Here is a 20619-nt window from a genome sequence, read left to right on the forward strand (position 1 = left end):
TTCTTGTAAGATGTCCCTTTTCTTCCTCACCCCAGCAATGACTAATCTGCACTGAAACGACTCACTCATGCCCTTTTGCCTGATAGCCAATTCAATAAAAATCATTGGGGACTTGCAATCATAATTGCAATGTCTTAACAGTACACATTGCACTTCTTCACTGCTTGAATAGTTTTCTTATTACTGCCAATAAAGAAGAACCCATTTTATTCAAACCTTGTTTATCTAGATCTTTTGATTACTTGAATTTATGGTGTGTTCTCTACATAGCCTCATTCTCTTTTAACACTTCAAAACCTGCTCTCATATTTATCTAAACATCCGATTATCCAGAGATTTTCAAGGTCACCTAGCCATAGGAATAAATGAGATTGGGCTAGATTAATATATGTTGGTCAGTGTTGTGTAGAGGTTAAATCAGGGGTGAAGTATCCCGTTTGGCTGCTTGAGGCAAAACAGGAAGTGACGCTTTGTCCTGCCACCACTGCCACCACCACCTACCTGTCCCTGCTGCTGTCTGCTCTGCCATTGCTGTACACCCTGCCGCATCTGCCACTGATGGAGAAGCACCACCACAATAAGCACTGATTTGGGGCACGATTGAGACGGTTTTGGCTAAAATCTTGTATTAAATGGTAGGATTTAATGAGGAAAGTGTTGGTGCAAGAAGAATAAGAATGAGAAGATGAAGAAGAAGAAGAAGAAGAAGAAGAAGAAGAAGAAGAAGAAGAAGAAGGAGAAGAGTGTGAAAATGAACTGGAAAAGCACAGACCTGTGCCTAGAATGTGTGGAGGTAAATTAGTGTGGATGAGCCCTTAAGGTTTAAGTAAAGGGCCTAAAATTTAGTCTCTAAATCTACCTGATGAAACCACCTCTTTGATTTTCAGTTGTTCACACATATATGTGAAAAAGTGCCAAAGGCTTTCTGAAGCCAGTGTACTCTAAACTGTGTATTACAACTGTGTGGTTTGCCATTGTATGAATGCACCATCTCAATATATGATAAGCAATGAAGTATGTTGAGGAAATCCGTGTGTTTATACTAGCAATGAGGAAAACATTGTTAATTCATAAACCCCTAAGTGACTCACAAAGTTTTTCTTTACGGGTAGGCTGAAACTAACAGCTGTTCTATCACATTCCATTTGCTCAAGTCAACAGACCTGTGTTAATAGTTTGTTGATTGTTGTACACTTGGCAAATATTTTGGTGCTATTACTATGTTTGCGTTTTATTACTCAGAGTGACAAGAGTTTTTATCTGAGAGTCATGAGATGCTAAACAGGATATCCAGAGTTGAGGGATTTATTATGTCTTGTCGGTATTAGCAGAATATTTCCCTTTGAAGTACAACAGCAAGTAGTATTTCTGGTGTCAGATGCATCTTCTCAGCTTCTTTGTCCTTGCGCTGCCTCCATCTGTGAGATTTTCCTGAAAGTGACTTGTTAGTATGCCAGGGAATTATCCTGGTTATAAAGCTAGATGTTCCTTAGGGCATGGTATAAAGCCAAAATGAGATAGATGGTCAGCTTCTCCATTAAGGTGATGCTCAAAGGGTACACCTCCAAACTCCTTTTCCTCAAGGCCATTTCCCGCTCTATATACCAATGCAGGAAGGGGGAAAAGGAAACACTACCGGGGCAGGGGGAAAAGAAGGTTCTGAAATTAAATCAGTTGTCAAAGCTTATCCAACGTTGCAGGTGGATTCAATCACACACTCTCACACTGAACTCATAGACACTGAACATTATGCTCCCTCCACCCTGTCACATGAAGATAGGAAGAGCCTGTTGGATCAGGTCAATAACCCATCTAGTTCAGGATCCTGTTCTCATAGTGGCAAACTAGTGCTGTTGTGCTTGGATCCCTAAGCAGGACCCCAGCATCACAGCACTCTCGCCTCCTGCGTTTTCAGCAAATGATATTCAGAAGCATTACGGCCTCTAACCATGGAAGCAGAGCATAGTCACCATGGCTAGTAGCCGTTGATCACCTTCTTGTCTATGAATTTATCCAATCCTCTCCTCTATCTAAGCCATCTAAGTTGGTGGCTATCACCGCCTCCTTTGGGAGTGAGTTCCATTGTTGAACTATGTGCTGCATGAAGAAGCACCATATTTTTCGCTCCATAAGATGCACCTAATTTTTAGAGGAGGAAAACAAGAAAAAAATATTCTGAATGAAACAGTGGATGTATGGTATGTGATTTGACAGTGAGTGTGGGGTAGCCCAATGCAAAAATCCTGAGAATCCATGTGGATGCATGCTTTGTAACCACGTTTTTGTGCCATTGCGGCCCCATGAAACAATGCATGCGTGATTTTTGGGTGCAGGCTATAGCCATGGACATGCTATGTGATCTGATGGTGAATTTTCGTCAAATACTGCCTATAATCCTGATCTCAAAGGTCGTCCAGAACAGGCAGTCCTGTTGACTTTTTCCAGACCAATTGGCAGCAAGATTCTGCTGCCAAAATAGCTCCTCCTTCATGGCCTGGGCAGTGAAAATTAAGCAGGTTTCTTAAATGCTGCCACATGATGGCAGAATGTGAAATGATGGTTCTCTGTCTCTTGCACATTGATTCATATAGAACCAGGCATGTCAGTTGCAGTTTTGCTCTGCTGTCATTCAAAATACAAACTTTGTTTGCTATGGCTTCCTCCTGTCTTCCCATCACCCTCAGATTTATGCTTCTTCTTCGCATTTCCATGCTTGCAAGGTTAAGAGATGTAATGATTTACTGTAATTAAATCTCTCTCTCTACTTGCTTTATCATGACACATCTTAACTATACATTTCCCCCTTTCCACTGTCTGCAAGATGATGGAAATGACAGAGAGGAAAGATATTGCTAGAGAGTTGCACAAATGCCTGAAGGCATATTAATCTCAAATTAATCTGGAAAACATTAAAATTAATCTCAACATCTAATGAAGCTCTCAGTCCTTGGGATAGAACACTGTAGGGAAGGTATTAGGTTTTTTTTTTGTTTAAACTGAAACAACTGCTGTTGGTTAAATAAAAGGCAAGCTTCTGAGTTTCATAAAATCTTTATCAGAGTACAAAGAGAATCAGGAAGTAATTTTAAACTATGCTTTTGTTGTTTGTTAGGCACTCTTCTTACAAAGTAAGTCAAAGTGACTTACATTAAAAGTTTAGATGCAGAATGAGGTTGATTAACATTGGGCATTGATTAAGAAAGTCAAATTCTCTGTTGTGTGAATGGAAGTGAATCATTGGATACAACCCAATATTTCTAACCCAGTGGCCTCCAGTCTCCCTCACCCTAGCATTCTTCCATCTTGCATTTGGAATCATTTCCCTACTTATTAACATGGACACATTCTCTCTCTCATGTTCACTAAATTGTCAAAAGTTGCCTTTGTCACTAGAGGGTACTAGCTGGATACTCTCAATTGAAATGATCTGTTCTTATTGCCAGAAGAATCTCATATAAGGAAGACTTTTCATGCAGACAAATATCTTCATCAAATGCATTTTAGCAAATTTTATGTTTGTGATGTCTCTAGATACTGAATCAGTGAACTTCAGTCTGAATGATAGCAATTTAGCTGAATCCATTCTTGCCTTGAACCTTCTGTAACAGGTTTTTTATTATTATTAAAAAAACCTTACCAAAAGGTAGTGAAATAAATGGACATTAGGTATGAAAACCTATCACAGTTTCTCCTGTTTTCATATTACCATAGTCAGGTTTGCAAATGTACTTTTTTTGTTACCTTATCCAGTTTACGAACTTGACCACAGAATAGTGGTCATTGGAATTATGAAATTAGTAGCTCACCTGGCAGAGCACAGGACTATAGGAGTGCTGGCCACTTAAGTCCTTAGACAGCCAGTTCAAATTTGATTTGAAGGAAATATTTTTTTGAGGAAAGGCTGTAGCTCAGTGATAGAACACCAGCTTTGCATACAAAAGGTGCCACATGGAATCCTTGGCATCACCAGGTAGGGCTGGGAAACACACCTATCTGAAACCTTGGAGAGACATTGCCATTCAGTGTAGCCAGTACTGAGCTAGATTGATCCAATGTATGACTCCATTTATGACAGCTTCCCATTTTCTGAACAGAATCAGACAGTTTGTGAATCACAGGTCCCAAATAGTTATGACGGCTGCAGTTGAACATAGAGTAAACTGTGTGCAAAGCGGTGCAATTTAATTCAGTATGCCTAATTCTGTGCAATATTGTGGCCATTGTGTTTTCAAGATGGTGCAGAGTTCAGTGAAAATGCCACATGAAACCCATTGCATAGGAGTGCACAAAGTATTTCCAAAACATTTACATAATTAAGGCAAGTTCACCTCCTCCCTTCCCGCAGAAATAAAGGCATCATGTATAAACAAGGTTCTGATAATTAATAAACAGCACATCACATTCTCTGGAACCATGCATCACTAGGGAATGATAATTATAATGATTCAGGTGACATAAGGTACTGAGTATGATAAACATTCTGGTGTACAAATTCATCAGTGAGGAAAAAACACATTTTATTGCTACATTTCTAATTGAGACTAGCCACTAAATCAAAGTGCATCCAGGTAGCAATTGTAGCAAGTCATTATTATATTTTGTGCCTCTAAGTGCAACTTGTTGAGATATTTTGGGATATTTATGTGCTCTTGCAAGTCAATCAAGCCTTTTGATTCCCACTGGAACTGGAAAAGTACACTTAGTGCTGTATCAACTGACTTCAGAACATTGATAAACATTGCTAATATGCCAGGAGGACCAGAGGAAAAAGAAAACAAGGCTCTGGAATCTTTCAGGAAATGAGATCTCAATAGAAACTTTGTTTACTCTTGCATAACAAGTTGAGTCTGAATCACAGAATCATATAATCATAGAATTGTAGAATTGGAAGGGACTCTGAGAGTAATCTAGTCCAACCCCCTGCAATGTAGGAATCCCAGCTACATCATACATGACAGCTAGTAATCCAACATCTGCTTACAAACCTCCAAGGAGTGAGAAACCATCACCTCTCGTGGGAGTCTGTTCTGCTGTCAAACAGCTCTTACTGTCAGAAAGTTCTTCCTGATGTCTAGTCAGAATCTTCTACCTTGAAACTTGAATCTATTGATTGAATCCACAGCCTCTGGAGCAACCCTTTAGATATTTGAAGATGGCTATCATATCTCCTCTCAGTCTCCTCTTTACCAGGCTAAACATACCCATTTCCCTCAACCATTCCAGTTAAGGCTTGGTTCCCAAACCCTTTACCATCTTGGCTGCCTTCCTCTGCATACGTTCCAGCTTGTCAATATCATGGCACCCAGAACTGGACTCAATACTGCAGGTGTGGCCTGACCAAGGTAGAATAGAGCAGAACTATTACTTCCCTTGATTGAGACACTATACTTACTTTGATGTAGCCTAGAATACCCTTAGCTTTTTTGCTGCTGCTTCACACTGTTGACTTATGTTAAGCCTGTGGTCTATTAATATCCCTAGATCCTTTCCCCATGTACTTCTGGCAAGCCAGGTGTTCCCCATCTTGTATTTGTGCAGCTGGTTCTTCCTGCCTAAGTGTAGAACCTTATATTTGCCACTATTGAAATTAATTTTGTCAGTTTTGGCCCAGTTCTCTGATTGGCTAAGGTCATCTTGAATCTTGATTTTGTCTTCAGAGGCATTGGCTACTCTTCCCTATTGGGTGTACAGTAATCTACAAATTTGATGAGCATCCCCTCAATACCTTCATCCAAGTTTATAGAGATGTTGAACAACAATGGGCCCAAGACAGAACCCTGCAGTCCTCAACTTGTCACTTTTCCCGAGAGAGACGAGGAACCATTAATGAGTACTCTTTGGGTTCCATCAGTCAACCAGCTACAAATCCACCTAACATTTACCTCATTCAACCCACATTTTACAAGTTTCTTTGCAAGAATATCATAGCGACTTACTGAAATCAACAGTATAGGATCTTAGAACTGTAGAGTTGAAAGGGACCAAGAGAGTTATCTGGACTAGTCCAACCCCCCTACAATGCAGGGATCTTTTGCCCAATGTGGGGCCTGAGATTAAATCTCATGCTCCATTGACTGAACTATTTAAGCCTCAGAATCACTTCTCTTTGAAAAAACATCAGCAAAGGCTAGTTCTGGAAAGTGCTATGCCACAATTAAGCTCCAGACCCAGCTTCAGGAGTCATATATGTTGTTGATGGAGTTCTCAGCAACCAGAGGGATGCAATATCATGGCAGTGCTTTTTAGCTTTCTTTGGGCTATTTGATAAAATCCTAGTCTTCACCCCATTTGGGTTTTCATTGTGTTCCAAGACAAAAAAGAATCTCTGTCCCTTGGCAGAAAATAGATGTTTTTGAACTCAGTGAGTCAAATATACCAATGCTAATGATCACTTTTGAATGCTGTTGAGGAAATGTATTTAGCTTGCATTTTTGAGATCTTGGCATTACACTGCTGAAAACTGGGAAATCCTTTTGACTCACAAAAATATGCCATTACCATTGCTTCTGAGCTGGATGTTTCCCAGTTTTTTTCCAAGCAGACGCAGCTCTGTCCAGACTCATGTCTGCTTTTCCATATCACTGAAAACTAATATGGGCCAAGCAGTGATGTTCTGGCGTCCAGCCCTGTACTTTGTTACCAGAACACAGGGTCTGGCTATGGTCTAAGCAGTCCCTTGATTTAGCTGAACTTAGTCATTCAACCAGAAAGAGGTAAAAGCCAAGGCTTTTTAACCTTCTCACTCATTTTAAAAAGGAGGGCAGGCACTGTCCTGTTGCAGGGAGAAGTCTTGGAGCCCAACTGAAGGGCCAGCAGGATCATCAGGCATGAAGTGACCTCAAGAGTGATGCAACCAAGAAAGGCCTGAGCAACAGTCAGAAATGGATGCACGGTATAAAATAGGCCCACAGCAAGGAGCAAAGGTGCACAAGCGCTTATATATTCAAAGGCAGACAGAGGTCACAACCCAAGTTGGCAATCAGAAAGAGGGAAGCAGGAACTAGGCAGACTCTTTCACACTAAAGACAAGTTGAAGAGCAAAGCGACCCTTTCACCCTTTGTGTTAGTTGTCTGAAGGCTTATGTAAGCTGGTACTACAACCTAGAGTTTGGGTTCCCAACACAACACTCATGGGTACCATGGAGTCCCCCTGATCTTCCCCATTTCTTTATTAATGAGTACAAATTACTCACTTTTGGCTTTTATGTCTTGATGGAGGTGTTGCCCTCTTTTTCTCAGCGTCTTGTTTGCTTTGGAGTATGAGTATGTATTTTCCTAGATGGTAGTGGTGGTTGCTTTCTGAGCACTGCGAGTTTCTCTTTTGTGAGATGGGTATTTTGAGGTGCTGACAGCAACTTCTTAGGTTTCCAAATGTGTCCTCAATGCCCCAAAAGGTTGGAGGCCCCTGACCTACATGGTGCCATGGAATTCAAGAGGTCATTCGACTAGAAAAAAAACAGAGCAATGATGGTGCAGGAGATACAGTATCTGATGTTAACTGCTGGGAGCCCCAGTTTGAGGTGTCTTTGCTGGGGCTTTACAGTGGCCCACCAATGCCTTTGATGTGGAAGTTCCTGGCACTCTTCCAATCAAACACAGCAAGTTAGAAACACATTGCCAAGAAAGAGGAAAATGCCAAAGGTCAAAAGGGGACACAGATTTGCCTAAAATTTGCATCTGCTCATATGTATAGATGTATATGTATAAATATGTATAGATGCATATTTAGACATAATTACTCTTATTCATATAGAAATAAAATACAGGATGGTTACGGCTCTGCAATGGGGATAAGACCAAATCCCATGGCAGAGAGAGGAACAGCCAAGTCTTATGGCCTGTACCTAGAGCAAACAATTGGGCAAAGTTTGATAAACAGATGCCTTTTGTTTAAATGGCCTTTTGCTTGCTATATCTAAGCTACCAACCCCAGCCCAGGACTGGTGTAGAGAATGTAAGCATTTCTAAGTAAAACAAATATCTCAGCCTGTCTCTACATTCCCTCAAAAAACAGCTATTCTGCACATGTCCTTGTATTCCAACAGCAGATTGTGTTGTGTATGCGGTCGAAGGGCTGACAGCAGAGCCAAGAGAACAAGCTTGGGTGCACATGCTTTCTGCTGTGGCTAACAGATAACCTGAGCCACAACAAAAGTGTCTTTCTTTGAACCGTTCTGCGAGGTATGTTGGAGCAAATTGCTTTCTGTTGTTATGCCGAAAAGTTCGCTCTCCCCTCCTCCCCGCTCCAACGACATCTTTCCCCCCTCCCCTTTCTTCATGACAGACTAAAGAACTCATTGGGGCTATAATGAAAGGCAGACCGCGCTCCCTGTCATGTCAAGAACGGTGCAGTCGGCAAAGTCGACATGATTTCATGGCTAATGATTCACTCGCTAATATCAATGTGGGCTGCAGTGAGGATAACCAAGTTGAGCTGTCTTAGATCAAATGATTCAATTAGGCCAGCTGTCCCTATTTGTCATGGCTCAACTCGCTTTCAAATTACCTTTCCAAAGTGCATACGTGCCTTAGCATAGAACTTAACAGCTCAACTGTTTTTAAAAAGTGGCTATTTAGGCACGGGTAGAAGAAAGTTGCCCTTTGTATTAGGCAGAGTTCCCCCCACCTGCTAATAAACACCAGCCACTAAACTAACCTTGCTTTAGACTGAGGTAGGAGTAACCCCAAACAATGCATCCTGCCAGTTTGGGAAATCCAAATGGTGTCGTGAGGTGGCACCCTCAGCAATCTTCAGGGAGGACAACTGCCAGCCTGGCTTTCTGAGCCTCCTGCTTGAAAGAAGCAAGCAGCGGAGTCTTGTAGGCACCAGCAAGAGTCTGGCTGGTGCAAGTGACAAGCTACTGAGATCACTTGCTGGCAGGAGATGGGTTTTCCTTTGCTGGAGGTAAATGGAAGGCAGCTTTGGAGAATCTCTATCTGAGGGAGAACCCTTAAGTTAAGCCCTCTCCCTAGCTAAGGATGCTGAGAGTGGGAGGACACAGGACTATTTGCTCTACCAGACTCAGGGCCAGCAGGGGTTCCACAGTTTAACATTTACTTTTTAAAAAAGGAACCTTTGTAGAACAAAAGTTATTGAACAAAATGTGCAGGCATCATTCAAAACAACTTCTTTTAGCCAATAGCCAATAAGCAAAGTCAAAGCTGTGATTGACAAATGTTACATAGAAAAACTGAGTAATACAAGTCCAAGGAAAGGTCCCTAAAACTGCTTTAGAATGACCTAGGAATTCCCTCTATTTTTAGAAGGAATTTCCTGGGTCAGCCTGAAGCAGTTTCATGGCTTATTCCATGGAACTCTCACAAGATCTCACTGGGAAAAGGCCACCTCTGCTTCATGGCCTCCTCCATGAATTTGTCTAATCCCATTTTAAAACTGTCTAAGCTGGGGCTTTCCTTCACCTAGCGATGAGAGACAGATGCTCCCAAAATTGGCTTCATTGGCTGATTAGCCATACCCCTGTCTTTGTGTTCCTAGTGGCACATAAACTAGGCAACCATAGATAAACCATGATATCTTGAAACCATATTCACCTATAACACAGGGACAATAATGCTGGCCTAGCTAGCATTACTGAGCTTGTATATGTGAAATGCACTTAGAAATTAAAGCAAATGCTAAATAACTGTTAAGTATTATCCTGCCATATTTCACAATATGTGAGCATAGCTTGCTAGTAAAGCTGCAGTGGCCCAGGGAATAGATGGCTGGCCTTGGAAGTTGGTGCTTGTTCCTTATAAAGGTGCTAGGGAGATTATGAATAATATCATACATATAGTTTCTGTTTGGCACAGGAATTCTGTGATTGCAATGCCAAGCAAAGCTTAACCATTGTTCTTTGACAGGGTGGCAGGTAGAGGAATTATTTTCTCATTCCACTACAGAACAGTCAGGATTGGTTAACGTTATTTTCAATTAATAAATGTTGATCTGCAGAATGTTTAGAATTGGTTGGTGGTAGACTAACAGAAAATGCTGGCATGGGGTGAGTGGGGGGTAGAAGGTACATCAGGATCTACTAGAACATCACTGGGTGATCTGCAGTAGACCAGAAAGGGTTTTTGACTCCCAGTTGTTTGAACAACAGTAACAATTAAAATGATTTATCCCTCATTTTATTATCCTGTTAGGATCCCTGATATGTAATTCAGATATCGATTTGTACATGCTTATGCAAGTGTATAGCTCAGTGGGTGGAGCTCATTGTACCTGGCCTACACCTGGTATATGGGGCAAGTATTAATCTGAGACCTGTGTGTTCTAGCATATTTGACTACTATTAGATTCTTCTTGGGCTGAGACTAGAATCCCCCAATTTTTCAAGAATTGTAGCTATGCTAAAAGGCAGAGAGCTAGCTTCAAATGACTATTGCTGTCCAGACCAACAATAAGACTAAACTATAGGTTACCCTAGCATATGGTGCCACAGAAAAAGGCAACTTTGAAGCTAGTTAAAAAAAGAAAAAAGGAAGCAAAATGCAATGCATTAGGGCATGAGAAACATCTGCTGTGTGCCCTGATGCTATTATGTCCCACATTTCTTTACTCATTACCAGTGATAGCCAATGATATGGAGAGAATCTTAAGAAACACAGAATTTCATGAAATATGGACCCAGGTAAGTTATACTAAACATTGCAGTAGATGAAGAGAAAGCTAGACAGGCAAGTCCTGTTTTCTGTGACAGTTTCATGTTTAGGGGTAACATCTAGTTTGCTCCTTGGTTCTACCAAAACCCAAGTTAGGCACAGTATCAATAGTGGAACAGAGCTGTTGTCCCTTCCAGGCAGAGGACGGCTAATCAAAGCATCAAGACTGAGCAGAAACTGACTTATAAACAGACAAAAGAAGATGCAGAATTATCTTGTGCATATAAAATGAATTCCATTTGTGCAATGTAAGAATACATACACAATGACATCAGACCAGAAAGGAACCTTTTTTGTAATATCGGATGCTCATTTGTTGATTTGAAGAAAAATAAAATAAAACAAGCATTAGGTCTGCCAGACATATATTGACTTACAATGCTAATGCATTTTGGATTTTTTTCCTTGATCCAGTTTCATATGAAGAAGCAACTGAAACTGAATCTCTACGAGATGGAGGCTCTGTGGGTGATTGGTACAGTAACCTGCTGTTGATGAGGTTGCATTCCCCTTGTAGGAGCAGGTAGGTAGTCTGGGAAAACTCTTAAAGTACTCAAATAGCTGCAGTACTTTTGACCAGCTAAGTGCTATGACCAGGGGTTGGCAACCTAACCAATGGCCCAAGAGCTGCTACCGAACCGAGCCGCCCGCTTGGCGAGTCCCCACGTGCTGCACTAAACCGGCACACTTTTGTGCTCGCTTCTGCTGCACCGGAAATTGCATGTGCTCATGTGCAGGCGCCGGACATCGCGTCTGTGCAGACGCAGATGCTGGAAATCACGGGTGTGCACGCTCACACACATGCACGACCCAGCCCATGGAGGGATCTCTGCTGGAGTGAACCGGCTCAGGCGAGGTAAACCTTGCCGACCCCTGGCTATGACCATTCCACAGCAGGGATATCCTTGCTTCAATAATACATGCCCTGGAAACTTTCTTGATTTGAATACTGCAATGTTCTCTGCAGGAGGATGCCGTTGAGGACAACATGAAGCTGTAGCCAGTGCAGACTGAGGCACATTGACTCGTAAAATGATCTGTTGTTTGCTTTTATCTCACTTTCTTAATTTTGCTTCATCTTCTCATGGTTGGTATTTAAGGGGCAGATACATAAAGCTGATTTAGTTTGGTCCAAAAATCTGCATTGCTCAGTGAGACAACTTCCCCCTCTTTGGACCAGAGACCTCTATGTTGCCTTAGAAACTCCCTTCAGTTTCAAAGAAGTTTGCCATTTGGTATGAGGAGCTGTGGTTTAAGAAGAGACCCCTTTGAACACATGGAACAAGTTACACAGTTCTTTGGGTCCAGGCCAAAGTCTGGATTCTGATGCTTTTTTACTCTAGTGCTATAATGTTGTTCTTGCTGTCTTAACCAAATGTAGCCCTCTGCAAACATTTCCTTTCCTCCATCCCCTAGGAAGCATCAACTCCCTCCCTGCATATCGAAACTTGAAAGCCTTGTGGATAGCTTAGCATCTGTACAACAAAGGCTTGCAAAGTGCTAATGGTGTATGTTATGCTGTATAAATCTTTGCTTGCAAATGCTGTACAAAGCAGAAGTGAAAAGTGTAAAAACAGCAAAAATATGAAAACTGTAAAGATATTTAATGTGCAAAAAGAACCAACGAATGTGTGCCAGCTCAGCCAGTTGCCTGAGGGAAAATCTCTTGATGGGGTGGCGATTCAGCTGTCAAGGTGCCTGAGTGGACTTGTGGTCATCATAATGATTGGCTATGGACTGAATTCTTTCCCCACTACAAGAAGGCAATAAACAGAAAAGGTCAAATTTATTCAAATGAATCGACACACATTTTGGTAGAAATGCAGGCAGGCTCGTTAACCCGATTCACATCTTTTGTGTCAGGTTTCTAACATACCATACATCTGGAAAAATGCAATGATTTGTAAAAGACATAATGTGCTGTTTCTCCAAAGAGTTTGTTTGCAGTCTGTGATAAAAATGATGCACTTTTTAATAGAGATGGACTCTTAGAATTTGAAAGAGTCCTGGCCTATGGAGAAAAACAATAACAGGATAAGCTGAGTTAACAGGATAAGCACAATGCATTTTCAAACTGGAAATTGATCATCTCTTGCTTCTCTGCCCTAGATTATTGGTGAGATCATAAAGGATGCTCTACAAATGATCTATTCCATTTAAAAAGGAATTGTGTTGAAGGTGCTGTCTGTCTGCAGAATCAATTCTTTTCTTTTAGCAAGTGCAGGTGGTGTTCTCTTTTTGAAACCAACTGTGTTGCCATCCCCTTTTATAAACTGTCAGCAGGCAAATGAAATGAATTTAAGAGCATCTCTCTCTCTCTCTCTCTCTCTCTCTCTCTCTCTCCGTTTGTGCTCATAAGGTGGGGACAAATGTGTTTGGTGGGTGGTCATCAGCAAGTTTCAAATAACATTGTTTAGGAACTCAAGAACACTTGCAAACAGAATCCTGGGCTGGTACATTTGTGTCTCAATATGCTTGGCTTTTTTTAATAAAAGAAGACAGCTTTGTCTTTTAAAGAGGGGTGGGTGGGTAAGCAACCACTCCACATCAAAATCTGAGGATTTTGGAGGCCCCTGCTGTTGGGGGACTTAGACCATTCATTTAATCACTAAATTAACTCTTGAGATGTCAGAATTCAGGATTAAGATAATGCTGCAGTTTCACAGCAATGAGTGTTGTAGCATTAAGGAGTTACAGGCAAATTATATAAATTCTTGTGTAGGACATCACCAAATGCAATGAACATGTGAAACAGAAAAAAACAGAGTAAAGATTATATCTGTCAGCTGTGCTACCATATGTTGATCTGGCGGAAGTGTAATGCAATGGTGACAATTTCTGCTTTATTGAATTAAGATCTGCTTTGATTCCCATTATCTCAGAACAGCCACCCTTTTTGCTATCCCCATCAATGTTCACCTTTAAGCAAGTGCCCACATGGCCAAATATTAGTTTACCCTGGACGGTAATGCAAGCTCTCATCTTATTATTGGTAGGCAGCATTTTTAAACTTCTTTCCCATTAGAATCAATGGGACTTGCTTCTGGGAAAACCTGTTTAGGATTGTGACATTTTGTTTTGATAAAGTGACACTAGCCATGATCTGAGTAGCTACTGTTAATTTCAGGAGGCTAGTTCAAAGGAAAAGGTTATGGCAGAGAGAGAAGTGGCTTTATTATTCCTACATAATAAGTAGAGAAAAAAGGTATTGGTTTCTGTGTTTGAAGAACATCTAGACAAGGTTAAGTATTAACAAGCCTTCTTGTTCTTCTTTCCTGTGCTAATACCCTTTCTGTGGAATTTGCACCCTCAGTAAACATGGCTAGCAGCAATCCCAAAAATAATTTCACAAAAAACTCCACTTCCTCTATAGCTGGTATTTAATTTGCACCTAAGCCAATTTAACAGGGTATACTAAGGGAGAATACGTTTGAGAGGTCATGGTGGCGGCTACTAACATTTGCTAATATTGAAGGATGTCACAGCAGGACTGAAGGAATGCAGATAGAACTTTAAAGAGACCTGTTTTGGAGACAGTAGAGGTGTATGGAGGCTTGATTTTGCTGTGCAGATATTTGGAGTAGTTAATTCATTTTATTTATTTCATAAAATTTCTATTCTGCTTGGTTGTAAGCACCAAAAAACTCCCTCAAAGTTAATAATGCCTCTTTTAACTTCCTGGCATTTTTACTCTTCATTTGGTCAAATTCTGCCAGGCAGTTGTTGCTGTCTTGTTTGGTATTTATGTTTGGTTGTTTCTGTGTTATTCCCCAAAGAGTCAAATGAAGAAATAATTTTTAAAAATCCACAAACTCACAATGTGATTGCCAAGCATGCCATCAGCATCTCATGTAGTTAGGCGCTGAGAGTATGCAAAGGCAGTGTGAGCCTTCCTCAGCACTGCTCATTTTACTTGCTGCTTTTGCTATGTATCTGTGGATCAATTAAAACAGATCATCTCATTGTGGCAGAGGGCATAATACTAATAGAACTGTATAATCCCAGGATTTCCTGTCACATTCATTTTCTGTTCTAAAATTTACTTATTTTACTGCCACAGCACACTGAAAAGAGGCTTTAATTGGAATCTCCATAATGAGCTTAGATCTTTGACTAATTACTTTTTCCTGAATCTGAGCCATCTAATTTGGGATAAAATTCCTGCTAAATAGTTGGGGACATTATTAATAGCTATTTCTCAGGTAGCTTCATTGGTGCCTTACTGAGCTAATTAAATTCATTACCAAACTGAAATCATCTTTCAAAATTAAGTGTGTGGGGGGCACAATCCAGTAAAAGTTAGTCACAACTTAGTCCCATTGACATTAATGAAGCTAAAGGACACAGTTAAAGCCCATGAATTTCAATGGGATTCAAATTGTGATCCTGTCTCTCTTTACTTGGAAGTAAGTCCCACTGAACTTAGGCTGTTATCCAGTTTGAGCGCTCACAGGCCAGTGTTTTCCAATTGGCAGTGTTTATACTACATTTTATAAGATTTGCTTTAAGAGAGTCTTTAAACCTCTTTTGTTGACCACCAGCATTACACTTTCCATTTTTAAGTTTGGAATAGAGTAGTTGCTTTGGAAGATGATCATCAGGCATCTGTGCTGTCAGTGTTTGTGAAAAGCAAAAAAAAGGAGGAAAGGGTTCTGACCTCCCTTTGTCTCCTCTGTCTCCTTGTCGGCACACAAAGAGTCCACGAGAATATCCTTGCAGAGTTTTATTAAAAGTCCTTGTGCAAAACACGACTGAATAACTATACACACCAGCACCAACAACCAACCAACTCAAACACCAGCCACAGCACAAACTAACATTTCTCACTTATATATACAACTTGCTGCAAGTCGCTGAGTCATGCTGACCCAGCTTTATTCGCATTAAAGAAACAGCGGCCATTTTAGCCATGACACCCCTTCTGTTTCTTAAATGCGATAAACCCCAACAGAAACAATACATACATACATTATATACATAAACCCAGTTTTGTCATCAATTCATTATGGCATGTTGCTGGCAAAGGCTTGGTAAACAAATCAGCAATATTATCTTGTGATTGACAATACTCCAGTTTGATCACCCCATTCTGAACACAATCTCTCACATTCGCATGACGGATAGCAATATGTTTTGATGCGGATTTCATTATTTCTGAGCCCGCTAATGCAATGCACGATTGGCTATCTTCATACACTTGGATAGGCAAATCAACTTTACAATCTAGATCTTTTAGTATCTGTATAAACCACAAGATTTCGTTGCATGCTAGCGACAGGCTCCCATATTCTGCCTCGCAGGATGAGGTCGCAACAAATCCTTGTTTCTTTGACCTCCATCCAATTATGGAATTGGCAAACATCATAACCATTCCACTTGTAGATTTTTTGGTAGCTACACAGCTTCCCCAGTCCGCATCAACAAATACTTCTAGTTTTTCATCTTGTGTACTAGATATCTTTAAACATACATTTAATGTCCCCTTTAGATATCTGATAAGCCTTTTCAAAGCACACCAGTCAGCAGTACTGGGTTTAGATACACGTTGGCTCAGAACATTTGTAGCACATGCAATGTCTGGCCTTGACCACTGGCTCAAATACAACAGTGATCCTATTTTTGAGTGATACAACTCAGGCTGATCAAATTCATCATCACACACTGTCTTTGGGAAATCTGGTGTCATGGGAGTCTGAACTGGCTTGCAGTTTTCCATGCCAAACTGCTCTATCAAATGAATAATTTTCTCTTTCTGGCTCAATAGAAAGCTTCCATCTGCTTCCTGCCTTACTTCTACTCCCAAGTAATTGCTTACAGGCCCTAAGGCTTTAAGCTTAAACCTCTTTTCCAATTGACTTGTGAGCTTCTGGATCTCATCTGTGGAACTCCCTGCCACAAGCAAATCATCAACAAAGACTAAGAGCATTAGATATTTGTTGCCTGTCCCCTTGGTGTACAGGCATGGATCAGCCACACTCCTTTTAAAACCAAGTTTTACAAGAGCTTCATTTAAGCACTGGTTCCAACACCTTCCACTTTGTTTGAGACCATAAACAGCTTTTTTCAAACGCCAGACTGCACCATTCCCCTCTTCAAACCCAGGGGGTTGTCTCATTAACACTTCATGGTCTAAATTTGCATGCAGATATGCAGCATCAACATCAAAATGGTGCACTGCTAGTTGTCTTACAGCAGCAATGGAAAGCATTAAACGAAAAGTTTCACTCTTTACAGTGGGAGAAAACACTTCATCATAACTCTCCCCTTTAATTTGAGTGAACCCTCTGGCTACTAATCTGGCTCGAAAACGTGGTTCCCCAGATGCAAGGGTTTTCCTTTTGTAAACCCACTTGCATGACACCACTCTGCCACCAGGTGGCGGCATTATGACCTCAAACACTTTGTTACGTTTAAAAGAGTCCATTTCTTCTTTCATGGCTTGTTCCCACAAAGCACGTTCTCCAGGGGGTAAGTCTAAGACTTCATTATAACTTTGTGGTTCCACACAACTCACATTGCATACTCTCACTCCTCCTAGGGTCAAACGCTGAGGAGGTACACCCTTGTTTGAACGCTGGGAGCGTCTAGGCACAACTACTTCTTCTTCCCCCCTTATCTCTGGCTCTTCTTCCTCTTCCTTTAGAGAAGTATTATCTATTGCCACATCTTTTTGGGGAAATCTGTGCCTCCTCCTCCTCCTGCTCCTGTGTTGCCAATGGCTGAGAAGAAGCCTCTTCTCTTACTTGCAGGGGCAGTAGGCAATCTGGGTTGGCATGGATCGCAGTCCATCTGTCCTGGTCAGCGAAGTCTGCACTTCGTGACAGAACCACGCGTCCTGGGCATAAATTGAAACGCCACCCTTTGCCATAGGACTGATATCCCACAAACCACAGTTTCTGCGCTCTAGCGCCCCCTTTCTGGCGCTGAGCTTTGGGGATATTTACATGTGCCCAAGAACCCCAGTTATGGAGCATTTTCCACTCTGGTTCTTTCCCAAACAATACACGATATGGAATATCTTTTATAGAGCTAGACCAGGTTCTATTAATCAAAAAGTTCGCTGTGAGAAAAGCCTCACCCCACAGCCTATGGTTGTGGCCCAATCCTGCATCCACTAGCAGGCAGTCCTTTACTGACTGTATTACAGCCCCACGTCTTTCACACAGACCATTTTCAGCAGGGCTATAAGGGTTAGTCAAACGATGGGTAATCCCCTTACGTCGCAACCATGCCCCAAATTGTTTGTTCAGAAATTCTCCGCCCCTATCTGTTTGCAGCTGCACAACAGGCCGAGCGAAGAGTTTTTCAGCTTGGGCAACCCATTCTCTGAATGTGGGGAAACACTCAGATTTCTGCTTTAACAAAAACAGCCAACTAAAACGTGATTTATCATCTATTACCAGAAAAGCATATCTGGCGCCCCCTTCAGTCTTCTGTGGAAAAGGGCCTATCACATCACAATGGACAAGTTCTAAAACCTCTTTAGATACTCTGTCACTTTTAGAAGCCACAGGCTTCCTCTTAGATTTGGCCATTTTACATACATTGCAATCTAGGAAACAGTTACAGCTATTTACTTTTAGGTTCTTGCACACCTTTTGCATCTCTGAAAGCACACGGAAATTGGTGTGACCCAGTTTTCTGTGCAGTTCATGTACACACCCCTTATGAACTGGCAAATTATCCTGAACCACCTGGGCTGCTTTAACAGGCTTGTCCTGCATTACATATAACCCATTTTCCAACTTTGCATGGCCACATACCTGAGTTCCATTCTTTATCAGACAGCCATCCTGCGTGAACTTAACACTATACCCTGCATTAATCAAACAGCTTACAGACAGCAAACAATAGTCCAAACTGCTGACAAACAGAGTCTCTGGTAGAGTAGTGTTCAAGCACTGCAGGAAACATGTTCCCTGGCCATCAATCTTGCTTCTACGACCATCAGCAAGATAAATTGAGTCTTTTCCATCGGCTGGCTTCCCCAGGGTCTTAAAGTCCTCCCGACTGTTGCAGATAATCCTGCTGCTGCCAGAGTCCAGCAACCATGTTCCTCGAGGTATCTTTCTCTCCTCTCGAGAAAATGCAGACACAAACTGAGCAGAACGCGTGTTCTTCTTCCCCGAAGAGAACCCCTTCTGCTTACATTTCTGCATCGATTGCTGTCTCTGCTCCACGTCGTCTCCTGGAAGTCTTGCCCTGCATTGACGTTGGAGATGCCCGGGTTGGTTGCATCTATAGCACCTCCTCACCGCCATGGCCAAGTCCAAACCTTGGTGTTGCTCCATTGGCAGATTCTGCTGCTGGCCCCCTTTGCTGTAACTCCTCCGTTCTTGGAGTTCAGCCTGTCTATCTGACCTTCTTTCTGCTTCTTCGGTCAATCTTCCAACCACATACTCAAGGGTCAGATCTCGGGGACGCATACTCTCCATGCTGTTAATCGCAGGCAACCAGCTTTCAGGCAAACTCGAAAGGATAATGTAGGTTTGGTCAGTCTCATCAAAATGCTTACCTCTCTGCTGTAGTTGAAGAAACAGAGATTTCAGCGTTTGAAGATGAGTTGCCAAACTCTCACCTTCTTTCATAACAGTCCTGAACAGCCTTCTGGTCAGAGAAATTATAGTTCCAGCAGTTTCTCTGACATGCATTGCCCTTAATAAATTCCAGCACTCAAACGCTGTGCTGGCATTTGCTACATGCAATAACTGAGAGTTGCTCAAACACAGCATAATTTGGGCACGGGCCCTTTCATCCAGCCGTTTTTTCTCAGCAGAATCAGTCCTCAAAACCTCAGTTTCAACACAGTCCCATAGTCCATCTCTCCTTAACAACTGCTGCATTTTAATTGACCAACTCAGCCAGTTGCTTTCTGAGAGAAGTTCAAAAGGGATGCCTCCCCCAATATTTACAACTTGGGAAGACTGGAAATCTGCCATCTCTGCTGGTGCTTGCTGAGCCCCTTCTGTGGGGTCCCCAGCAAGCTCTCCTGACTCTCTCTTTAGAGTCCGACTGGATGGTACTGGCTGGCACTCACCGGCTTCTAGCTGCTGCCTCTGTTGACCCTCAGGTCCCGCCCGGCTCTGCAACTGGTGTAGCCGCTACTGTGGTCCTCTAGCAGTTCAAACTGTTCCAGTAGCCGACGCTGAGTGCTTTCCTGATCCTCAGATCCTAGCCGCTCCAGCGTCGCTGCAGACAGTTACAGCTTGCCACCAACTGCTCCAACGCACAGCCACTGGCTCCATACACCACCAGGACTCACCAGCTCCCTGCTGAGATGCTGTCAGTCGTTTTACACTCTGCACATGCTCAGAAACACTGGGCCCATAACCTGTCAGTGTTTGTAAAAAGCAAAAAAAGAAGGAAAGGGTTCTGACCTCCCTTTGTCTCCTCTGTCTCCTTGTCGGCACACAAAGAGTCCACGAGAATATCCTTGCAGAGTTTTATTAAAAGTCCTTGTGCAAAACACGACTGAATAACTATACACACCAGCACCAACAACCAACCAACTCAAACACCAGCCACAGCACAAACTAACATTTCTCACTTATATATACAACTTGCTGCAAGTCGCTGAGTCATGCTGACCCAGCTTTATTCGCATTAAAGAAACAGCGGCCATTTTAGCCATGACATGTGCAACATTACCAGTCCAATGAAGCTGATGTTGAAGAATCAGTGCTTCAACACTTTGCTTCTTCCAGGACACTGGCATTAGTTCACCTGTCTTCCCAAATGATATGTACAATTTTTCAGAGACACCAATACAGTAAGGTTGATAGTACAATAGCTTTGTAAACAAGCATTTTGGTTTCCCTGCAAATGTCCCGGTACTCAAACATGCTGCACTTAAATCGAAAAAGCTGCACTCGCAGAGCTCAGGCAATGCTGGATTTTACTATCAATGTCCTTATGGAAAGTAACTAACTGCCCAGGTAGTGATCAACACTT

The 20619-nt window shown here is 41.9% G+C and overlaps 2 long non-coding RNA genes across 2 annotated transcripts in view; one reads left to right on the forward strand and one right to left on the reverse strand.

Annotated features, from left to right (window-relative positions):
• LOC310682587 overlaps positions 1-20619 on the reverse strand; it is a 384385-nt gene that overhangs the window by 124146 nt on the left and 239620 nt on the right. The gene's annotated exons all lie outside the window — the stretch shown is intronic.
• Positions 8070-12457, forward strand: LOC310682583. The gene is made up of 3 exons (XR_014514022.1): positions 8070-8181; positions 11083-11191; positions 12085-12457. It is a non-coding gene; the product is annotated as an uncharacterized lncRNA (long non-coding RNA).

This window comes from Podarcis tiliguerta, assembly GCF_965153285.1.
Source record: "Podarcis tiliguerta genome assembly, chromosome: 7".
NCBI lineage: Eukaryota > Metazoa > Chordata > Lepidosauria > Squamata > Lacertidae > Podarcis > Podarcis tiliguerta.